This window comes from Symphalangus syndactylus, chromosome 11 (assembly GCF_028878055.3).
Source record: "Symphalangus syndactylus isolate Jambi chromosome 11, NHGRI_mSymSyn1-v2.1_pri, whole genome shotgun sequence".
Lineage (NCBI taxonomy): Eukaryota > Metazoa > Chordata > Mammalia > Primates > Hylobatidae > Symphalangus > Symphalangus syndactylus.
Window position 1 is genome coordinate 34,983,296 of NC_072433.2, and position 18,481 is coordinate 35,001,776.

An 18,481-nucleotide genomic window follows, 5' to 3' on the forward strand; every position below is an offset into this window, starting at 1 on the left:
TTGAGTATCCAAAGAAGACACGATGTCATGGAGCTTCCCTTCTAGTGGAGGAAAATAAACAATAAAACTAACAAAGAAGCAAGAAAGCTGCATCTGGGATCAGTGCTTACAGAGAATTAAAACAGAGGAATGTGATAGTGACTGGCTGACTATTACAGATGGAACGACCAGGGAAGCTCTCCCTGAAAGGTGACATTTCAGCTGAGACTTGAATGGCATGCAGGCGATTCCTGTGAGAACCAGAGAGAGGGCATAAAAGCAGACAGGGATGGTTGGTGCCAAGGCCTGAGGCTGCTGAAGAATGATGACGGAGGCACAGCAGGGCATGGGTAGATAATATAGGACTCTGCACATCCATGATAGGGTGTATGAATTTTATTACAAGTGAAACAGAATCTACTGGAGGGTTTTAAACAAGGAATGATCTGAATTCTCTTAAAAAGATCATCCTGGTAGATGTGCAGAGACTGGATTAAAGGAGACAGGAGGATCAGGAAAAATAACTAATGGATACTAGGCTTAATACCCAGGTGATGAAATAATCTGTACAACAAGCCCCCTATGTTTGTTACCTATGTAACAAATCTGCACATGTATCCCTGAAAATTTTTTTAAAAAAAAGAATAAATAGTTCTTTTGGGCCAAATTCAGATGCCCTATAAGATACCCATGTGAGATACCAGCTAGATGACTGGATATAGAAATATACAAACCTGGTATTCCGGGAAGATGTTTGGGACAGGGGCATCCAATTGGGAGTTACTACCTTAGAGCTGTCATTAAAAAGTCATGGAATTGGATGAGGTCACCGGGCTAAAGGAGGAATGTTTGCAAAGGAGCAGTCCACCCCGCTCCTTTCCAGGAGGAGCTCTGTGCTTTTTTCTCTCACACACAGCAGTTCTTTGACAGTGCTTGAAAATAACAAAGGAAGAGAGGTGACTCTCAGCGTCCTTAGACGCAGCGTGTTTGGAGTTGGTGCCTCTTCCCCATAATCAAAAGGCCCTCAGAGGTGAGACGCGAAGACGCACACTCCCTGTGATGTGCGGCAGAGTGAACCCTGGTCCCTCACTCAAGTCCTTCATAAAGGAAAAGAAAAAAAAATCCATCTGCTTCCACAAAACTGTTGAGTTTTACTTACTGTGCACAGGAGGAAAAAAGAAGCCGTAGCTCTTCCCTTAGAGCCCAGGATGAGGCTGCCCCCTCGTGTCCACTAACAGTCATGACCCGCTCAGCAATCCAAAATCCATTTGTCAAAAGTTGGAGCACATACAGCTGCCTTTATTTCCTCCTCGCTTTTTTCTTAAATAAGCACCATTTTCTAGAAATCAATCCCACGAGTTCCAATTAGAGGAACATAGAAGCACACGGAAACAAAAAAAGGTCCAGATGACTTTAATCACCACTGGAACACCAAAAGGTGAGCGTTTAAAAAACACATCCTTCCCTCCTAAAAGGTACTATTGTTTTCAGGGGCGAGGGAGAAGCCGAGCTCAGTGACTCACCATAATCCCAACACTTTGAGAGGCTGAGAAAGGAGGGTCACTTGAGTCCAGGAGTTTGAGACCCACCTGTGCAATATAGCAAGACCTCTTCTCTACAAAAAAAAAAAAAAAAAAATTGAAAAATTAGCCCGGCATGCCTGCAGTGCCAGCTACTCAGGAGGCTGAAGTGAGAGGATCGCTTGAGCCTGGGAGGTCAAGGCTGCAGTGTGCTATGATTGCACCACTGCACTCCAGCCTGGGTGACAGAGCGAGACCTTGTCTCAGAAAACAAAAAAAATAGAAAGAAAAGAAAAATAACACACCTTTCCCTATCGCACAAGTTATAATTCTTAAGCAGTGATACTGATGGCTTAACAGATTCAGATACCTGGTGTTCCTTTAAAATGCCCTAGGGAGTTTGATCTTGATATGATTGGTAGGGTGATTAACCAGCATCTTGACATGGGCTCCCCTGAAAGCAGAACCTGAGACAAGGATTTGAGTGCAGGTGATGTCAGAAGCAGGAGTGTGGAAGGCCAGGAGCAAAACAGGAATGAGGAGAAAGCAGGTCTGGGTTATTGAGCTGTTTACCTTTGGGTCAATTGGAGCTCAGACCCACCAGGGAACTTCTGAGAACCCATGTAGAATTGTGCAGCTAAAGGGCAACAGTCTGGTGCCTTTTTCTTGTTTTTTTCTTTTTTGAGACAGAATCATTCTTTGTCACCCAAGCTGGTGTGCCACGATGCAATCATAGCTTACTGCAGCCTTGAACTCCTGGGCTCAAGCGAATCTCCCACCTCAGCCTCCCAAGTAGCTAGGACCACAGGCGCATGCCACCATGCCAGTTATTTTTATTTTGGAGACACAGGGTCTTGCTATATTGCCCAGGCTGATCTCAAACTCATGGCCTCATGCAAATCTCCTGCTTCGGTCTCCTAAAGTGTTGGGATTACAGGCATGAACCACCACACCCAGACTCTAGTGACTTTTCAACTAGCTCTCGTTCCCTGTTGAAGGATTGTTCTCTTGCACATCTGGGATAAGGCAGTTGACTGTCCTTCCATGGCTTTCAAGAGAGTCGAGGCAGAAAAGAATATGACCCACATGGAAATGCTTGAGGTGAGATGGGGGCAGGAACAGGAACTGTCCACCTCCACTGGGCTGAAAAGGATGGGTTGAGGTGATGTGGCCTGGGTATGACCAGCATCTATGTCCTCCAGGAAGAGTCTCATCTTGAATAATTTAGAGGACAGGGTGCCATATTTGCCATTTGCTACCTGTGCGAGCTTTGGCAAACTTCTTTTCCCTCTAAGCCTAATTTCTTCATCCATAAAGTAATTACAATGGTAGCTCTAATTAAATGCTCTTCTAAATAATAAATGTGTTAATATATGTGAGATGCCTAGTGCAAAAAGAAAAACACATTAAGTTGTTTTGGTATTGTTAATAAAATAATAAGAGTAATAGCTCATTTGCCTTACTGCTTTCTAATTTTGGTTCACATTTATTGACTCAATTTTGGTCTTGCTCTTACTCAGTTGCTTCTGTTTATTTAGACACATGGTGGTTGCCTTTGCTTGTTTCCTTTCTTTCTTCTTCCTTCTTCCTTCCTAACAAATATTGATTGAGCCCTAACTGTGCTTCAGGCACTGTGCTCACCTCACTCTATAATTCTTCTTTGTTTCTCAGGCTGTAGTTAGCATTCTTTCCTGAATTACTGGAAATTCATTGCTTGTATAAATACTGGCCCCAACTAACCCCTATTCTGCACCACATAAATACTTTAAAGTCTTGTCCTGCCACACTGGAAATGCAACAAAAAGACCAGAACTTACATCTGAATGAGCAGATAGTCACCTAGCAAAGTTGCACAATCCACCTCTCCGCACCTCCACCCCAAGCATGCATTTAGGGAATGGTACAGAGTTGGCTTATTGTTTTTTATGTATTTGAAGACAAAATTTTTTTATTTTATTTGTAGGAATACGCAACAACACAAACAGAGGAGTTACCCACCACTAAAGGCCACATCTTATTGTTCTTTTGCCACCCCACTTTATACCTACCCTAGTAACCTTCACTTAGTAAGTATACAATATGTATTAGCTACTGTATTCCTTCATTTATCAAATATTTTAAGCACTCACTATAATTGATGATTGATGTAGTATGTGCTGAAAAAGAACACAAAGGTGATTAAAATATAATTTGTAATATCAAGATCACTGTGGTCTACCAGAGAAGATAATATTAAGTGCCTCTAACTATGAGGATGTGTGTAATGTGTGTGTCTTCTCTAGAGGACAGTAGAATCCTTTAGGGAAGAAACTCATGTTTGTAGCCCCCATGGCACATAGTAGGCTCTTCTACCCATAAGTACTGGCAGAAGAAGAATGGAAGAAAATAGAAAACTCAGTTGCTTCAATGGAAAGAGAATACAATCCACTAAAAAAGGATCTTGGAAAGGTTTTGTAATGGTTTGAACGTCTGTCCCTTCCAAAACTCACATTGAAATTTAGTTACCATTGTAACAGTGTTGAGAGGTGGGGCTTTTAAGAGGTGACTGGCCCAGCACTTTGGGAGGCCGAGGCGGGCGGATCACGAGGTCAGGAGATCGAGACCATCCTGGCTAACACGGTGAAACCCCGTCTCTACTAAAAATACAAAAAATTAGCCGGGCGTGTTGGCGGGCGCCTGTAGTCCCAGCTACTCGGGAGGCTGAGGCAGGAGAATGGCGTGAACCCAGGAGGCGGAGCTTGCAGTGAGCCGAGATCACGCCACTGCACTCCAGCCTGGGGGACAGAGAAAGACTCCGTCTCAAAAAAAAAAAAAAAAAAAGAGGTGACTGGGCCATGAGGGCTCTGTCCCCATGGGTGGAATTACTGCTGTCATAAAAGGGTGAGTTTGGTCCCTTTTGTCTCTTGGCTCTTCCACTCTTCTGCCATGTGAGGAACAGTTTCCCATCTCCAAAGGATGAAGCCTTCAAGGCGCCATCTTGGGAGTGGAGACTGGGCCTTCACAAGGCACCATGCCTGCGAGTGCCTTCATCTTGAACTTCCCAACCTCCAGAGCTGTGAGAAATAAATTTCTGTTCTTCATAAGTTACCTAGTCTGTGGTATTCTGTTATAGCAGCACAAAACAGACTAAGACAAGTTTTATACATACACTGAATTGAAGTAGGTAATATTTCAATAGACAAAAAATGTGAAAAAAAGAGTACACGAGACCTGGTGCAGTGGCTCACACCTGTAATCCCAACACTTTGGGAGGCCGAGGCAGGTGGATCACCTGAGGTCAGGAGTTCAAGACCAGCCTGGCCAACATGGTGAAACCGTGTCTCTACTAAAAATACAAAAATTAGCCAGGCATAGTGGCAGGCACCTGTAGTCCCAGCTACTTGGGAGGCAGGAGAATAGCTTGTACCCAGGAGGCGGAGGTTGCAGTGAGCCAAGATCACACCACTGAACTCCAGCCTGGGTGACAGAGTGAGACTTTGTCTCTAAAAAAAAAAAACAAGAAAGAAAATAAAGAGTATGTGACCACCATGTGTTGTTTAACAATGGGGGATACATTCTGAGAAATGTGTTGTTAGGTGATTTTATTATTGTTAGGACATCACAGAGTATACTTACACAAACCTAGATGGTATTGCCTACTACATACTTGGCTATGTGGTAAAGCCATTGCTCCTAGGCTGCAAACCTGTACAGCATGGTACTGTGCTGAATACTGTAGGCAACTGTAACACAATGGTAAGTATTCATGTCTCTAAACATATCTAAACATAGAAAAGATAATGTGTTGTGCTACGACATTAGGACAGCCACTACATCACTAGGCAATAGGAATTTTTCAACTCCATTATAATCTTAGGGGACCACCATTTTATATGCAGTCCATCATTGACTGAAACATTGTCCTGCAGCACGTGGCTATACTAGTCGAAGGAAGCACAAGCAAAGATACAGAGTCAGGAAATGTTTACACACACCCTATGATAAGAGTATGCAGTATAATGAGAATTTAGAAGGTTTATCAGGGAGTAACAGAAGAATAAGCTAGAAAGAAAGTTTTAGACCAATTAAATGATTGAACCTTATGCACAGGGATCCACTTATCATCAAATGCAATTACCAGGGCACGGTGGGAGGAAGATTTACACCTTATTATTTACCAGAGAAAGGCTGTATTTTGTTTTACCATGAAAGGGACATTGTCCATAATAGTGATTTCTATAATTTAGTCCACAAGTTTATGGAAGGAGCTATCTAGATATTACACATAGTATGTGAATTTCTATTCAAAAGATAATAGTCCATAGATTTTTTGTGAGATTTTGCTGCACCTGTCACCTGAGCAGTATACACTGCACCCTATTTGTAGTCTTTTATCCCTCACCCCCTTCCCACCCTTTCCCCGAGTCCCCAGTCCATTGTGTCATTCTTATGCCTTTGCATCCTCTCACTTATGAGTGAGAACATATGATGTTTGATTTTCCAAAAGACATAGTCTATAGATTGAATAATGTTTTGTACACATTTGTAGTATCTATATATAAGGTTTTAATTAAAAAATTCATTTAAAAATTTGTTCTCAATGAATGGAAAATATAAATACTATCAGTATATTCGCACTGATAATGGATCTAGAGATGATCAAATAAAAAATTAAACAGAGACTCTGAGTCTCCACAGATGATAATCTGGGGCAAGGTAACTAAAACTTACCATCCAAGTTTCTTTTTTTTTTTCCAGCTTTAACAACAATCACTGTTTGTTAGACACTATGCCTGGAGAACAGATGGAAGGAGGATTGACTGGAAGCTGTGAGACCAGTTAGGTCACGACAGTGACAGTGATTTAAGTGAGAGACAATGAGTGTCTGAAGGTGATACTGGAAGAGGTAAAGAAGAGGAAGCAGCTGTGAGAGATGATGTATTCGAAAAATAAAAAGGACTAACTAGATGAACAAGATTAATTGGGTGTGGCAATGACATACATTGAGAATATCTCCTATGTTTCTAACTTGTACAGCTGGGAGAATTGTGATGCCTTTTTCTACGTATGTTTGCATGCCAGTGTGTGTCAAGAGGTGGAAGGAAGTGGTAAATGATGAGTTCAGTTTTCTTGAATTAAGGAGTATTTGGAACATCCAAGACAGACTATTTCAGCACACCTGGCTAACGACACACCCTACCAACAACTGTGCCATTTTAGGTTCAAGCAGGACCTTTATAACACTTATAAAAACAAAGTTTGAATTTTCAAAACAAGGGAGAGTTGTTTCCCTCCATGAATCTGAGCAAAAAACCTCTTGCCAAGCCAATTCACTGGAAGTTTTTCTACTAACTCTTAGCTCCTCAAGGGAAGGCACTCTCTCATTTATCTCTGTATCATCAGAACCTAGGCATTCAGGAAACGTTTGTTGAATTAATGTTAGAATAAATCTCTGTTCTATTATTATGAGTCTAAAGGAGTGCTGAAAAGGAATCCAAGCCTGTAAACAGAGCTCTTTGGGAATGGGGCAAGAGGAAGGAGGAGCTAAAGAAAGCATCTTTCAGGGTAGGCATGGCGGCTCACACCTATAATCCCAGCACTTTGGGAGGCCGAGGTGGGAGGATCACTTGAGGCCAGGAGTTTAAGACCAGCCTAGGCAACATGGTGAAACCCGTTTCTACAAAATAAATTTTTTTTTAATTAGTCAGCCTAGTGGTATATGCCTGTAGCCCCAGCTACTCGGGAGGCTGAGGTGGGAGGATTACTTAAGCCCAGGAGGTTGAGGCTGCAGTGAGCTGTGATGAAGCCACTGCACTTCACCCTGGGCAACAGAGTGATACTTTGTCTCAAAAAAAAAAAAAAGGGGCAGGGGCAGGTGATATCTCCAGAATATAACCAGTTGCTTCCTCCCACACTCATCCCCTGACCACTTGATTTCCATACACAGTCTTAAACTAGAGATTAGCACATGTTTTAAAGAGGGGGAAGAAGAGGAGGAAAGGGAGAAGGAGAGAATAAGGAGTAGAAAAGCTTCCATGGTTCCCACTGGCTTTTCAGTGTATTCATTCCAGACATTTATGAGGCCTGGTTTTGTATTCTTGTGATGCTCTTCTATCCTTTTCTGTTTAATCTTAACTAAATTTAAAGAGTCTTCACTCTTGAAACCAAATGGTTATGAACATAGCAAATAGTGGATACTCAAAGCTGATGAAGAGGAAGCGAGAATGGAAGGAAGCAAGGACAGAAAGCAATATCCTTACACAGGCTGGCTTTCATTCATGGGACTACTGAATGTCGGTTTTTCTAAAGCACTCAAGAATTTCATAGAGAAGCTCACCCGTCTTCATACCTGAAGATCAGCAGAAACATTTGAAAAATTAAAGAGGGCCCAAATCTTGGGTCAGTGACACACCTGTTCCCAAAGGGTGACCCAGTCCCTGTGGGGATTGAGTCTGATATGGGATAATGTGAAGGACCTGGGCTAGACAATCAATCTTGGCCACAGCCTATGGTGTTTGAGGGAAATTCAAAGGAGACAGTAGAGAGGAAAAACTGAAGGCTGAATTTAGCTGATAAGGAATTAAAATGGGCCTCAAGAATGAGTAAATTCATATAATCCATGGAATAGGTCACTTGGGGCACTCTACTAAGACACTGGTATAACAAAGCTAGCTAAACATGGGTGTTCAAATGCCCTTCCCTTTTTTAATAAAAATGCAGCTTGAAAATAAGAAAAATATTCATCCCCAAAGAATTCTCCAGAGGAGCTGGAAAATTACCTGCCTCCAGCTGGTACCTTGCTCTGTTAATGATTTGTATACAGGTGAACAAAAGGTTCAGTGCTCCTATTAATTACCTAAAAAAGGATTAATCTTCTTTTCACCAGGGAATTAGGAAATCAAGAGGTACATTGCCTAATGTTTCTCTGTATCACAGATGTCAGAAATAAGTGTTCCTTCTTGTACACGCACCATACTTTTCCCCAGTTTTCTTTGTACCCCCATTCTGTACACCAGTCTAGCAGATTGGGAAGAAATAAATACATATTTGTCTTGGTTTTTGCTCAAATCCTGGAGGTAGAAATGATAGGGCATCAACTTTGTAAGCCAAAGCACGTGGTAACCATACCTTTCACTTCACCATCAGAATATCCCCTTCCCCCTACATTCTCTCATATCAATCACTCCCTGAATGTGTATTTCACTTCAACTGGTCATGGGGTCCTCAAAGTGTCCACAGCCTTTTAAAAAAAAAATTTATTTTAGGTTCAGGGCTACATGTGTAGGTTTGTTATACAGGTAAATTGTGTGTCACTGGGGTTTGGTGTACAGATTATTTCCTCACCCAGAATTGAGAATAGTCACTGATATGGTTTGGCTCTGTCCCCACTCAAATCTCACCTTGTAGCTCCCACAATTCCCACCTGTTGTGGGAGGGACCCAGTTGGGGATAGTTCAATCGTGCCAGCGGATCTTTCCTGTGCTGTTCTCGTGACAGTGAATGTGTCTCACAAGATCTGATGGTTTTATAAACGGGAGTTTCACCGCACAAGCTCTTTCTTTGCCTGCTGCCATCCCTGTAAGATGTGACTTGCTCATCCTTGCCTTCCACCATAATTGTGAGTCCTCACCAGCCATGTGGAACTGTAAGTCCAATAAACCTCTTTCTTTTGTAAATTGCCCAGTCTCAGGTATGTCTTTATCAGCAGTATGAAAATGGACTAATTCAGTATCCAATAGGTAGTTTTTCAAACCTCATTCTCCTCCCACCCTCCACCTTAAATTAGGATCTGGTGTATACCATTCCTTTCTTTGTTTCCATGTGTGCTCGATGGTTAGCTCCCACTTATAAGTAAGAATATGTGGCATTTGGTTTTCTGTTCCTGTGTTAGTTCACTTAAAATAATTGCCTCCAGCTCCATCCATGTTGCTGCAAAGAACATGATCTCATTATTTTTTATGGCTGCATCATATTCCATGGTGTATATATACCACATTTTCTTTATCCAGTCTACCATTGATGGGTATTTAGGTTGATTCTAGGTCTTTGCTATTGTGAATAGTCACGGAGTTTTCTTAAATAACACTAGGCTTACTCACTTACTACACTGCCTATTGTTGGAGTCTTAACTTGAATAGCCTACAGCCTTACAATTCACCTTCCATTAATGACCTCAACTCTAAACTGTAATGTAGATTTTCCCCCATCTTCATTGCCTTGTGTAAATATCCCACCAGAAACAACATTGTTTTAGGGGCATTGTACCACATTCCAATTGCCAAGAAGAAGGGCTTGCCGGAATGTTCACCCCAAATCAAGTAATACTGAATAGAATTTAAATCAAATAGGTATATTCAATAAGATATTTTGTTTTTCTGAAAACTGTTTATGTGTGTCATTATGTTCAGGACTTGTAATAATCAGCACTTGTAATGACTTAGATGAAGATGTAAATGGTAAGAGCTCAGCCTTGCAAATAAAGTGAAGATGTGGGGGAAATAAACTACTGAATGAAATGCAATATGCAACTGTCTATTAAACATGAATAAGTTGCTTTAAACTTAAGTCCTACTATTTTATCATAAAAATCTCTATAGAAGAGTTCAAGGCTGCAGTGAACTATGATTGTGCCACTGCATTCCAGTCTGAAAAACAGTGAGACTCTGCCTCAAAAAAAAAAAAAAAAAAAAATCCCTGTAGAGTTGCTATTGTTATTACCATACCTCTATCTCATAAAGTATTAGGTTTTATCATCCCTACAGGATACATGAAAAATCTTCTGAATCTGAGAGGAGGGAACAGAAAAAAAAAAAAAAAACACCTCTACTCCTGGGGAAGAGGCAAGAACACACGCTGAGCCTAGACCATTAGAGATCTCCTTGCCCGGGTGAGGTGGCTCATAACTGTAATCCCAGAATTTTGGGAGGCCAAGGCAGGCGGATCACTTTGAGCCCAAAAGTTTGAGACCAGCCTAAGCAACATGACAAAACCCTGTCTCTAAAAAAGTACAAAAAAATTAGCCAGGCATGCTAGCACATGTCTGTAGTCCCAGTTACTCAGGAGGCTGAGGTGGGAGTTAGAGGCTGCTTAAGCCCAGGAGTTAGAGGCTGCAGTGAGTCGTGATCACACCACTGCACTCCAGCCTGGGCAATAGGGCAAGACCCTGTCTGAAAAAGAAAAACAAAAAACAAAAGCAGTTTATACTATCACATTTGGGATTAAGTTAAAAAATATGTATCTCCTCTAGCTGAGGGGGAGAGGAGCAGGACCCCTACAGGAGCCCATCCTCAAGACCCACAGCAGAGTGCCTGCCTGATATGGAGGCTTCGTCAGAACAACAGAAAGCATGAGCCCTCTGCTGCTCCCACCCCACCAGTGGCCTATTGCTGGAGAGGCAACAGGGAAGATCTAAAGCTGGTGGTAGAGGCTGGGCACAGTGGCTCACGCCTGTAATCCCAGCACTTTGAGAGGCCAAGGCAGGCGCATCATCTGAGGTCAGGTGATCTCAGGAGGCAGAGCTCAAGTGGTAATGCTCACTCACCCACTGCTCGGCCCAGTTCCTAACAGACCACTGGCCAGTACTGGTCTGAGGCCTGGGGGTTGGGGAAGCCTGGTTTAAGCCATTCCATTTGTTACTTTGTTACAGCAACCCTAGCAAATTAAGATAGATGATAACCACAGAAAAAAATAAATTCCAAACCCCACTCAGCTCATGGCTAGGTTGACTCAACCACTATACTAAAGGCCTAGCAGAAGGAAAGGCATGCACATTTCCATGATAAAAACTATTTGCTTCAGTCTCTACAATACTAATGCTATCTGGCTTCAATCAAAACTACTAGGCATACGAAAAAGACAAGCAAAAAAAAATACTGTCAAGAGACAAGGTAATCAACAGATTCAGACTAATATATGACACAGATGCTGAAACTGACAGGGAATTTTAAATAATTGTGTTAATGGCTGTAGCAGAAAGATGGACAGCATACAAAATCAGATGAATTATTATTTCAGCAGACAGATGAAAATTATAAGAAATAATTAAAGCCAGGTGCAGTGGCTCATGCCTGTAATCCCAGTACTTCAGGAGGCCAAAGTGGGAAGATCACTTAAGCCCAAAGGTTTGAGACCAGCCTGGGCAACACAGCAAGACCCTATCTCTACAAAAAATTTAAAAATTAGCCAGGCATAGTGGTGTGCACCTGTGATTCCAGCTACTCAGGGGCCAAAGCAGGATTGCTTGAGCCTAGAAGGTTAAGACTTCACTGAGCTGAGATCATGCCACTGCACTCCAGCCTGGCCAACAGAGTGAGACCCTATCTCAAAAAAGAAAGAAAGAAAGAAAGAAAGAAAGAAAGAAAGAAAGAAAGAAAGAAAGAAAGAAAGAAAGAAGTGCTAGAAAGAAAAAACACAGCAACGGGGTGAAGAATGGCTTCAACAGGCTAATCAACAGACTTGACACAGCTGGAAAAAAAATCAGTGAACTTGACTATACATCAATAGAAATTACCCAAACTAAAACTTGAAGAGGAAAATGAGAGAAAAAAATAGAATGTAGCATCCAAGAGCTGTAGGAAAATATCAAATAGTTGATTATTCATGTAACTGGAATCCTAGGAAAAGAATCCCATTTCTTTTCCAGGAAAAGAAAGAGAGCGAGGTAGAAAAATATCCAAAAAAAGAATGATGAAGAATATCTCAAAATTAATGACAACACCTGTGGTTTGGCAGGATCAGTACCAAGCAAACATACCTATGCACATCCTAATCAAACTGCTAAAAAGGAAAGACAAAGAGAAAATATTAGAAAGCAGTTAGAGGGGGAAAGACACATTGCATGAAGAGAAACAAAAATGAGAATTACAGCAAACTTCTTGTCAGAAACTATGCAAGCCTGACGATAATGGAATAACACTTTTTAAAGGGCTAAATGGGAGGAGTGGTCAACCCAGAATTCGATACCCAGTGAAAAAATCTTCAAAAAATAAAGGAGAAATAAAGGTTTTCTCAGACAAACAAAAAAAGAGAATTTATTACCAGTATAAATATTTTAAAGGAAATATTTCAGGCAGAAGGAATATGATATCAGAAAGAAACTTGGATCTACACAAAGAAATAGAGTCTCTGAAATGGAATGAATAAAAGTAAATATAAAATTAGTTTCTTTACTTCTATGTCTAAATGAAAACCGACTGCCCAAAGCAAAAATAATAACAATGTAAAACAGCATATGTCAAAGTAACATAATGTATTGGGAATCCAGGACTTTGGCCTCCCAAAGTACTCAGAAGAAAGTATTAAGAGTATAGTGCTGTAAGATCTTTACACTACACATAAAGCAGTACTGTATTATTTTAAAGTAGATTCTGATTAATTGAAAATGTATCAGTCCATTCAGGCTGCCATAACAAAATACCATAGACTGGCGGCCTAAAGAACAGAAATTTTTTTCCCACAGTTCTAGAGATAGGGAAGTCCAAGTTCACTGTGCCAGCTGATTAAGTTTCTAGTGAGGGCTCTCTTCCTGACTCAGAGACAGCCACCTTCTTGCTGTGTCTTCGCATGGTTGGGAGAGAAAGAACAAGCTCTCTGGTGTCTTTTCTTATAACGACACTAATCCAATCAGACCAGGGCCCTACCCTCATGATCTCTAACACTAATTACCTCCCAAAGGCCCTATCTCTGAATACAATCATGTTGAGGGTTAGGGTTTCAACATATGAAATTTGTAGGAACACAAATATTTGGGTCCATAATAGATGTATATTGCCAACCCTAGGGCAATCACTTAAAAATGATTTCAAAAATGTATAATATGCTAACAGTGTAGAAAATTGGAAACAAGAATATGCAGTTTAAAAGAAGCCAGAAAAAGAAAAAAAAGAAACAAATAACAGAATAAATAGAAAACTAGCAATATGGGAGATTTTAATCCAACCATATCAATAATTACATTAAAGCAAACAGTCTAAATACACCAATTATAAGACAGAGATTGTAACATGGGATTAAAAAGCAGAACCCAATGATACGTGAAACCAACTTCATATATAAAGCCATAGATTAAATTTAAAAGAAAGGATAAAAGATGAACCATGAAAACAATCATCAAAAGAGAGCTTGAGTTGTTTTACAAATATACATAACAGACTTGGAGATAAAGAGGGTACCACGTAATGACAAAGGGATCAATTCTTCAAAAAGACATCACAATGCTGAAAGTGTATGTAGTTAACAACAGAGCTTCAAAATGCATGAAGCAAAAACTGATAGCACTAGAAAAGGAAAAAACTCTACAGTTTATAGTTGTGAACTTCAACACTTCCCTCTTAGTAACTGATAGAACAAGTAGACAGAAAATTTGTAAAGATAGACAAAATTTGCAGGACACTATCAACCAATATGATTAAATCGACACATAAAATGCTTCACCCACAATAGTAAAATATACAGTCTCTTTATATACACATTATCCAAGACAGATCATATTCTGGGTCAAAAAAAGAAATGTCAACAAATTTTAAAGAACTGAAATTATATAAAGTATTCTCTGTAAACATAATGTAATCAAAATATAAGTAAACACCAGAAAGATATTTGAGAAACCTCCCAATGTTTGGAAAATAAATAATGCACTTCTAAATAACTCATGGGACAAAGAAAAAATCACAAGGGAAATTGGAATGTATTTTGAGCTGAATTAAAATGAAAACACAATACCAAGATTTGCAGGATGCAGCTAAAGAAGTATTCAGAGGGAAATCTGTAGTACTGAACATCCACATTACAAAAAAAAAAATTCTCAAATCAATAACCTCCCCTTCTACCTTAAGAAACTAAAAAAGTAGGAGAAAATTCAATCCCAACCAAAAGAAGAAAGAAAATAATAAAGACTAGATCAAAAATCAATTTTAAAAAATTTAATAGAGAAATACATGAAAACAAAAGCTTGTTCTTAAAGATGATCAATAAAATTGACAAACCACCTGCCAAATTGATCAGAAAAAAAATTACCAATACCAGATGAGAAGTGAGAACACAATAAATTCTATAGATATTAAAAGGAAAATAAGGGTATGTTCTCAACAACTTGGCCAGGCATGGTGGCTCACACCTGTAATCCTAGCACTTTGGAAGTCTGAGGCAGGAGGATAGCTTGAGCCCAGGATTCAAGACCAAGGCTGGAAACATGGTTAAACCCTGTCTCTACACATAACGCAAAAACTGTCTGGATGGCGTGATGTGCACCTGTAGTCTCAGCTACTCAGGAGGTTGAAATGGAAGGATCACTTGAGCCCAGGAGGTCGAGACTGCAGTGAGCTGTGATTGCGCTTCTGCGCTCTAGCCTGGGTGACAGAGCGAGACTCTGTCTGAAATAGATTAGATGATAGATAGATAGATAGATAGATAGATAGATAGATAGATAGACAGACAGACAGACAGACAAAAACAAACAATGTAGGCTAGGTGCAGTGGCTCGCACCTGTAATCTCAGCATCTTGGGAGGCCAAGGCAAGCGGATCACTTGAGCTCAGGAGTTTGAGATCATTCTGAGTAACGTGGCAAAATCCTGTCTCTACAAAAAATACAAAAATTAGCTGGACATGGTGGCTCAGGCCTGTAGTCTCAGCTACTCAGGAGGCTGAGGTGGGAGGATCACTTGAGCCCAGGAGGTGGAGGATATAGAGAGTCAAGATTGCGGCCGGGCGCGGTGGCTCACGCTTGTAATCCCAGCACTTTGGGAGGCCGAGGCGGGCGGATCACGAGGTCAGGAGATCGAGACCACGGTGAAACCCCGTCTCTACTAAAACTACAAAAAATTAGCCGGGCATGGTGGTGGGTGCCTGAAGTCCCAGCTACTCGGAGAGGCTGAGGCAGGAGAATGGCGTGAACCCAGGAGGCGGAGCTTGCAGTGAGCTGAGATCACGCCACTGCACTCCAGCCTGGGTGACAGAGAGAGACTCCATCTCAAAAAAAAAAAAAAAAGACTGCACCTCTGCACTCCAGCTTGGGTGACAGAGCGAGACCCCACCTCAAATAAATAAATAAATAAACAGCTTTATGCCAATAAAGTTGACAACTTAGAGGAAATGGACAAATTCCTTGGAAGACACAAACTAACAAATCTCACTGAAGGAAACATACATAACCTGAATAGCCCTGTGCCTATTAAAGAAATTAATTGGCAGTTAAAAGCCTTCCCACAAGGAAAACTCCAGGCTCCGATGGCTTCACTGGTGAATTCTGCCAAGCATTTAAGGAAGAAATAATATCACTTTACACAAACTTTTCCAGAAAATTGAAAAAGAGAGAACACTTCTCAACTCATTCTATGTGTCCAGCATTACCCTGATACTCTGACAAAGAATCCAAGAAAACTACTGAATCATACACCCTACCCTACGAATACAGACATGAAAATTATCATCAAAATATTAGTGAATAAAATCAACAATAAACCAAAAGTATAATCGATTATGACCAACAGGAATTTATCTCTTGAACACAGAACTGATTTAACATTTGAAAATCCCTGTAATTCACCATAACAACAGACTAAAGAAGAACAATACAATCATCTTGATAGATGCAGAAAAAGCCTTTGGCAAAATTCAAAACTACTCATGATACAAGCTCTCAGGACGCTAGGAACAGAATGGAACTTCCTTCACCTGGTAACAGGTAATGTCTAATGGTGAAAGGAGAAATGCCTTCCAGACTGGGAGCAAGACAAGAATTACACTCTTTTTTTTTCTTTTTTTTCTTTTTTTTTTTTTTTTTTGAGACGGAGTCTCACTCTGCCACCCAGGCTGGAGTGCAGTGGCGCGATTTTGGCTCACTGCAAACTCCGCCTCCCGGGTTCAAGCGATTCAGCTGCCTCAGCCTCCTGAGTAGCTGGGATTACAGGCATGGGCCACCATGCCCAGCTAATTTTTGTATTTTTAATAGAGAGGGGGTTTCACCATGTTGGCCAGGCTAGTCTCGAACTCCTGACCTCGGCCTCCCAAAGTGCTGAGATTACAGGCTTGAGCCACCGTGCCAGGCCAAGAATTACACTCTTATCACTGCAATTCAACATTGTATGAAGGAAAATACTTGCAAATCAGATATCTGACAGAAAAACTGTATTCGGAATGCATAAATAACTCTTGAAATAAAATAAGAAAACAAACTAAATGCGATGCCTGAATATGCATGTCCCCTCCCTGAAAAATTCCTGTACTGAAATCCTAATCCCCTTAAGAGGTGGGACCTTTGAGGAGGTGATGAGGTCAGAAGGCACGGCGGCAGAGCCCTTATGAATGGGTTTAGTGCCCTTATAAAAGACTCCAGAGAGCTGCCCTGCCCCTTCCACCATATGAGGACACAGCTAGAAGGTGCCATCTATGAGCCAGAAATTAGCCCTCAGCAGACACTGAATCTGCCACTATTTGTAAGTTGCCCAGGCTATGGTATTTGGTTATAGCAGCCTGAAAGGATGAAGACACAACAAAATAAAAGAAGTGGACAAAATATCTGAGCAGACACTTCACCAAAGAAGACATGCAAACTGAATGAAAATCACACGTAAAGATTCTCAGCATTATTGATCATTAAGTAAATGCAAATCAAAACCACGTGATACTACTGTGCCCCTATTGGAATGACAAAAAAAGAAAGGAAAACCAGCAATACTGAGAGTCAGTGAGAATGCACAGCAGCCAGAATTCTCCTACATTGCTGGTGGGAATGCAAAATGATACTGACACTTTGAAAAATAGTAGAGCCGTTTCTTATAAAGTCAAACATATGCTTTCAGACAACATAACAATCCCACGTATATGTTTTTCCCCAAGTGAAATGAAAACCTATGTTCACACAAAAACCTGTATGCAAATATTTACAGCAGTTTCCATCGTCTTTGCCAAAAACCGGAAGCAACTCAAATGTTCGTCAACTGGGAAATTGATAAACAAACTATGGTATAGCCATACAATGATATACTGCCCAGCAATTTTAAAAAGAACTGATACATACAATAACATAAATGAGGCGGGGTGCAGTGGCTCATGCCTGTAATCCCAGTACTTTGGGAGGCTGAGGTGGGTGGATCACTTGAGGTCAGGATTTTGAGACCAGCCTTGCCAACACGGTGAAACTCCATCTCTACTAAAAATACGAAAATTAGCCAGGTGTTGTGGCGGGTGCCTGTAGTCCCAGCTACTCAGGAGGCTGAAGCAGGAGAATCACTTGAACCCAGGAGGCAGAGGTTGCAGTGAGCCAAAAAAAATAAACGAATCTCAAATGCATTATGCCAGCAGTCCCCACTCTTTTTGGCACCAGGGACCGGTTTTGTGGAAGACAATTTTTCCACAGACAAGGAGTTGGGGGTGAGGGGCAGGGGAATGGTTTGGGGATGATTCAAGTGCATTACATTTATTGTGCACTTTATTTCTATTGTTTTACATTGTAATATATAATGAAATAATTACACAAGTCACCATAATGTAGAATTCACCGGAGCCCTGAGCTTGCTTTCTTGCAACTAGACAGTCCCATCTGGGGGTGATGGGAGACAGTGACAGATCATCAAGCATTAGATTCTCATAAAAAGCACGCAACCTAGATCCCTCGCATGTGCAATTTACAATAGGAACTGCATGCCCCTATGAGAATCTAATGGCACAGCTGATCTGACAGAAGACGGAGCTCAGGCAGTAATGTGAGCTATGGAGAGCGGATGTAAACAGAGATGAAGCTTCACTCGCTCACCTCCTGCCGTGCGGCCTGCTTCCTAACAGGTCACAGACTGGTACCAGTCCGTGGCCCAGGGCTGGGGACCCCTGCATTATGCTAAGTGAAATAAGTCCCAGATCTAAAATGTTAACATTGTATGATTCCATTTATTTAATATTCTTAGAAAGGCAACGTTCTAAGGACAGAAAACATGTTAGTGGTTGTCAAGAGTCTAGGTTAGAGGGACAGATTGACTAAAAGGGGGCACAGGAGAATTTTGGGGGGTG

At 41.1% G+C, this 18,481-nt stretch overlaps 1 long non-coding RNA gene and 1 pseudogene across 3 annotated transcripts in view; one reads left to right on the forward strand and one right to left on the reverse strand.

The window, feature by feature from the left end:
• The window catches only part of LOC129493245 (uncharacterized), a 98,057-nt gene that overhangs the window by 33,520 nt on the left and 46,056 nt on the right, over positions 1 to 18,481 (reverse strand). For 2 of the 3 annotated variants that reach the window (XR_008661088.2, XR_010114185.1), the window contains exon 4: positions 1,176 to 1,318. The exons of the other annotated variant lie outside the window; for it this stretch is intronic. This is a non-coding gene — a long non-coding RNA (uncharacterized lncRNA). Of the gene's footprint in view, positions 1 to 1,175; positions 1,319 to 18,481 lie in introns of those variants that run through there. 3 annotated transcript variants of the gene reach the window in all.
• Positions 1 to 18,481, forward strand: part of LOC129493310 (transmembrane protein 254-like) — a 214,345-nt pseudogene that overhangs the window by 1,963 nt on the left and 193,901 nt on the right.